Here is a 5803-nt window from a genome sequence, read left to right on the forward strand (position 1 = left end):
TTTATAAGATAAACAATAAATTGTCTAGCTTGACATATCTTTGTGTCAAAAACATAAAGTCACAGTCTATTGGTTCTGACGGGTGGTATCTGTTCGGGTTAAAGGGGTGGGAGTAAATTACCAATATTGTCTGTGAATTATATTCACATTACTTATTTATTTTCATATTCTGCTATATTAACTCTTTTGTAAACCAGCCTTAAACACAAAGTATGTATTCTGTATCCATCCCATGTGGGTGAATTAACGTGGGGGCGAGACCACAGGGATAAAAGTAGGTGTTGGGAATCGTGTGTGTGAATTTAGTTTATTCATTCATTTATTTATATTCATGTATTTATATTTATTTATAAATTATTATTTGTTCAATTATTTATTTTTATTAACTCTATATTTTATTTTATTATCTTATATTATATTGTTATTTATTTATTTAGTTTTATTTTTCTATTTTATTATTATTACTATTTATAAAAAATTTCAATTTACAGCTGCTATCTGTTATTATACGTATATATTATTCTATTTGTAAATGGTTTAGGTTGTTGTCATTTTTCATAAGGAAACAATAAAAAAGAAAATATATATATTAAAAAAAAAAAAAAACAGCAGCTGACAAAGCAAACACCTCACAAGGTCAATTAAGTGGCTGTTCTGGAGCGTTCGATCATATCACATGATCCTTATCAGCGGTTCGATGAGAAGACCTTAAAATTAGTGCTTCAAAAGACATTTCCAGTTCCATGACAACTGGACAAACTTCTGACAGCTGATGAAGATCATATGATATGAAAGAAAGCTCTGGAACAGCTACTAAATGGACCTTGTGGTGAGATTGTTATCTCCAGTTTAGAACATTTTAACCTGGTTTAAGATATGTTTCGATTAATCAAAACGTCAGTGCTGGGTGAGCCAGTGGCTATCTAAGACCCACTTAGAGAAATAGGAGGCTGACATGTGATTGTCCTCCGCCTCCAACCAGCTATGATGCTGTTACAATGTGACTTGTTTGCCTACAAGTATGCCCAAGTACCTTTTTACATATAAATTGTTCCCTGTGCAGCTTTAAAGATCCATTTCTAAGATATGCAAAAACTTCTTAAAGCTTTAGTAGCTACAAATGTATTTTCTTTAATGTTGGTAATATCTCTCTATAGTCTGGAGTGCTTTCTGGAAGTTAAAGCCAGTCCTTTATCGGCTTTCCTCCCAGAATGCCAACTACTATGGTACTCTGTGGTCTGTCCACTCCTGCTCCCTCCCTCCCTCTCTATAGATATCTCATCTTAATAACAAAGCCAACCATGTGTGATATTGGCTGTGCTGGCTTTCCAATGGCCACGATCCATCCACTTGCACTCCAGCAGTATTTTTGCTTCACCAATAGTGAGGAAACTGTGGTTATTCTGGCTCAAATTTTCTTACAAGAGGACAGCATTTTTTCCCCAGGTCACAGAAGTGACTGGAAATAAATCAAATTGCCCCGTTGGTCATGCTGGTCATCGTCTCTGTCTCTCCAGATGGAGGTGAAGAGCTCGTCTTTCTGCCTCGCCAAATTCTCTAGAATAAAAATCAAGATGATTGTGGAACCTGCTGGACTTTATTAAAGAGGACCTATTGTGCTTATTAGCAGGTGAATATTTGTATTTTGTGTTTCTACTAAAACATGTTTACATGCTTTAATGTTCCAAAAATGCTTTATTTTTTCATATGGCTGTGCTGCAGCACCTCTTTTCACCCTCTGTTCAAGCTCCTGCCCCGCCCCTCTCGAAAAGCCCAGTCTATCCTGATTGGTCAGCTGGCCCACTGTTGTGATTGGGCAACCGAACCGAACTTTTCAGACTCTGCTTTTGCTCCGCTCTAACTAGCTTTGTTTGACGGGGTGCCAAACTAGCGGCTAGGCAGGTGTTATGCAATTATGTTACTTGGTGACATCACCATGTTACGGAAGAAAAGGCGGGACTTCAAGCGAGGTGTTTCAGGCAGTTCAGGAACAGTGTTTCTGTGGGGGAGAGTGACTCCCTTTGGCGTGGACTTTGGGCTTTGTAACTTTGCAGATCTTTTGGTAACACTTCATTTTACAGGTCCACACATTTCATGGTAATTAGGTGATAATTAGCAAGTAACCTATTTAAAATTTCTTTGGAATTACTGCCAAATTACCCCAATATTTACCTCAAAATTTTATCGAAAATTACTTCATTATAAACATTTATTATATTACGCTATTTCCCAATTGCTGTTAATTTATTTAATACATTTCCAGGAAAAGAATACAAAATTAATTGATATGCTTTATTTCCATGTCTGCTGGTAAATAGATGATAATTAGAAAATAACTTCTTTGATATTTCTAAAAAAAACTCCCTGAATCATGACATTAGCTACCAGGTTACATTGGTATAGATAATAAGTCACACAATGGTGCGATTTTTGCCTGATCAGAAGTGTCTTCTATTAGTTTTGGTTTTCCACCTCCGATGAAGAGCAGCGCACAGCCACTTCTCAAGCCTACGGGCACTATTTTAACAATTATATGCAATTTTAGCACATAATTATTAAATAATGTTTAAAAAAAACTAATTTTGGACAAATTTTTAGATAAATATTGGGGTAATTTGGCAGCAATTCCAAAGAAATCTCAATTAGGTTTACTTGCTAATTATCACCTAATTACCATGAAATTTGCGTACCTGTAAAATTAAGTGTTACCGATCTTTTACATGCACAAAAAACTATATAACACACTAAAAGAAAGAAAAAGCACAAAAGCATAATAGGTCCTCTTTAAAGAAGAAATACGTCTTTCACATATTTGGTTAGTCTAACTCAAGCTCCCGATGAAGGCTGACGTTATAAGCTTAGAAGTGTTTCATACTCCTCCAGGTAACATAACCGGGCCAATTAAATGAGAGACCCTACTGTCTGAGCTGAATTAGCTCTGGGCATCCAGACTCCAGCTTGCAGCTACATGTACTGTGCAGACATCATCCTCCCTCCAGGCTTTCATCCATTGTCTCTGTACAGCAGTGTTGCCATTTGTTACAACAACTTTTTTTCCACCTGTACATGGGGAAAAAATGCACTGCACACGTGTGACCTGAGAAAAAGGAACAAAGTATTTCTCTGCCATTCCGTCAGCGCCATCGACCAATCAATTAGAGAATTCTTTCCTCCGCGGCGCAGTTTCTGCTTTTAAAATATGCCCTGTGTGTGCCTCCTTTCTCTCGGTGTTATGCTTGTTTCCATAGCAATGACTCCCGTGCTCCCACACTCTCTACTTCCAGGTAGGCACTGCCGGGGTGACAATGCTTCACTGAAGAATTTCTCATCATTACAGCTCCTCTGCTAGACTAAAGAGAGATATTCTAGCAGTAAGTCAATTGTCCTTGAGTGTGCTCCAATAAATTCTCATTGATATCTCGTTGGAAGGCTCAGGCGTTAACATTCGACATGCCAGAGTGGCTTTATACTTCTGTTTCTGTGTGTTAAGCTGAATAAAAAGGGTTGAATAAGAGGAAACAGACTGGGGAAGATTCTTTTACTCTACACATGAGAAATATCAAGGAGAAATGAGAAAGATCGAATGCACTGTGATTTTTAGATTGTAGCGGGCTCAGTTTTAAAGCTAGAGTGAAGGCATCAAACTAGAAAAATAAAAGAATCCATCGCTACCAACCATGTCATACTAGCTTGTAGGAAAGGAGGCTAAATAACACTCCAAACTGTTTTTGGCGAGGAAAAACTGTCATGGCCATTTTTAAAGGGGTCCCTTGACCTCTGACTTCAAGTTATGTGAATGAAAATGGGTTCTATGGGTACCCACGAGTCGCCCCTTTACAGACATGCCCACTTTATGATAATAACATGAAGTTTGGGGTAAGTCATAGTCAAGTCAGCACACTGACACACTGGCAGCTGTTGTTGCCTGTTGGACTTGAGTTTGCCATGTTATGATTTGAGCATCTTTTAATGCTAAATGCAGTACCTGTGAGGGTTTCTGGACAATATTTGTCATTGTTTCGTGTTGTTAATTGATTTCCAATGATAAATATACACATACATTTGCATAAAGCAGCATATTTGTCCAAGAGTATTAAATACTTGACAAATCTCCCTTTAAGGTACATTTTCAACAGATAGAAAATGTGCGATTAATCGTGATTAAATATGATATTAATGGATTGACAGCCCTAGTTTCTATAAATAGTAATGCTTTCGTGTCATGATCATGCCATTTCAAACGCTTTCATTCTTATGTCACAGATTTTAACATTATGCTTAACCACTGGATCTTTTGGCATCCTCTGAATTTAGCCCCCACCTCTAACTCAAATTGAGCATTTCTTCAAGGTCAGCTCACCCACATTTCACATCACTGCACCCTCCCCTCCTTCCACCGACTCTGCTGACATTGCTCAAATTCTAACTGATTTATCTGCCTGCCTTTGTATGATTCAACAAAATGACAACATATAAGAGGCAGCGCAGAGCCGCAGCAGGGGAGACGTGCTGCTACATATAACAGCCTCCAAAGCCTGCATTACAACAATAAGCTCTTGATAGGGTTTTTGGCAATGTGCCTCATTTTTTTTTTGGACAATAAGTTCATGGGAAATGCTTGCAGTCAGAATTCACAGGGATAAGGGTCTTGCAGAAAGTCAATTAGCAAATCGAGCTTGATTTAATGTTCCCTCCACCATCTAATCATGCAAAACACTCAAGCGCTGTGGTGATTTATCGCGTGCCAATCTTTCCCACTTCCAGAGAGGACCGCACAGTGTGTGAAATGGATCGAGTCACTTTGTTGTTTCGTTTCTTCGCTTATTCCAGGCATATGTTTGTGGCCATCCATAGATGCCAAATGAAAGAACCCCAGTCTGTTTTCTTTGGAGAGCATATGCTAGTGGCGCAAAGACAAAAAAAATGTACATCACTGTGTTTACTCAATCTCAACTTTTCCCTTTCCCATGTTTGCCTTTTTTTTTCACTCATTATAATTAGCTTAATTCCATCTGAGGAGCCACCCTGCTAAAAATTTCGCCCGCATCATCAAATTTGCGACTCAAGGGTGTCAGTCGGAACGTGTTTGCCTCTCCGGCTTACGTGTGAAAAATGTGTGCAATTTCACCGCAGCTGTGTGAAAGCACACGAGAGAGTTGGAAGTAGTGTATCAAGCTGACAGTAGTTGTTACAGACAGACGGAGCAGGTGAACAGGTACATTTTGTTAGTGTGCAATTCCTCCCCTCCTCCTTCAACATTCATCTTTAAGCTATCTGTCAAGACATAAACTGCCAGTTCTCTTTGAGGCGTCTCCTCCTGCTCTCTTGTGCAGCACCATAAAAATACACTTTGTTTTCCTTTCCGCGCCAAACACTACATGTAAACTGAGGTGAATGGGAGCTGAGAATCTGATACGTGTCTTTGAATTGAGAAGATGTGACATTTCCCTGAAAATAGTTGAGCGGCGCTGGCCAGCGGCCCAGTGGGCTGACAGGGAGTCTTTGTGTGTGTGTGTGTGTGTGTGTGTGTGTGTGTTTAATAAGAGACAGAATAAGTGCATGTCCAGCTTGTTGGGGAGTGTCGAGTATCACAGCTCTGGATGGCAGGAGATCAATGGAGGTGGCTCATCCACACACCCTAACGGCTCCGCTCACACTTTGTTCATCCTTTTATCTCCTCACTCGCAGACCCTGTGAGCAAATAATGCAGCGTATCCTCATACAACGGTTCCTATGATCTTATGTAAAGTTATTTTTCATTTTCCATGCGTTCTCCTACGTAGCAACACCAGCGATCAGTCCA

The sequence above is a fragment of the Sebastes fasciatus genome, chromosome 8 (assembly GCF_043250625.1).
Source record: "Sebastes fasciatus isolate fSebFas1 chromosome 8, fSebFas1.pri, whole genome shotgun sequence".
NCBI classification, from domain to species: domain Eukaryota; kingdom Metazoa; phylum Chordata; class Actinopteri; order Perciformes; family Sebastidae; genus Sebastes; species Sebastes fasciatus.